This window comes from Apaloderma vittatum, unplaced genomic scaffold (genome assembly GCF_000703405.1).
Source record: "Apaloderma vittatum isolate BGI_N311 unplaced genomic scaffold, ASM70340v1 scaffold312, whole genome shotgun sequence".
NCBI lineage: Eukaryota > Metazoa > Chordata > Aves > Trogoniformes > Trogonidae > Apaloderma > Apaloderma vittatum.
In genome coordinates this window covers 10,864-11,231 of record NW_009702820.1, presented here as the reverse complement: position 1 = coordinate 11,231, position 368 = coordinate 10,864, and the positions used below count along the sequence as shown (strand labels likewise).

Below are 368 nucleotides of genomic sequence, written 5' to 3'. Positions count from 1 at the left end.
TTGGCCAGTGTCCAAGCGGCAAGGTCTCCCGCAGCAGGGGATGAGGTGAAGGTGGGAAAGCAGGTTTTGCAGCTCAGGAGGAGCAGGGCAGGAGGGGTCTGGAGGGGAACGCAGCCCTGCGGACAGCCTGACTATCACACACCCTCAGGGAGGTTGCGACAGCCCGGCTCCATCACGTTCCCACGCTCTCTGCGCTGAGGTGGTGAATATGTCCGGGCACATTTCTGATCGAAAGTCACCCACCATCACCAACATATCTGCATCCATCCCCCTCCACCCTGGTATCAGTTTTTGCCAGATTGAGTAGTTGACTGAAGGGATGGGACAGCGAAGCCGGAGCCCGGCGAGGAGCGAGCGGCTCCGGCTGA

General features: G+C 60.3%; 1 protein-coding gene across 1 annotated transcript in view; it reads left to right on the top strand.

The window, feature by feature from the left end:
* Positions 1–368, top strand: part of PPL (periplakin) — a gene marked incomplete at both ends in the record, with an annotated part of 25,049 nt that overhangs the window by 15,377 nt on the left and 9,304 nt on the right. The window lies entirely within an intron of this gene.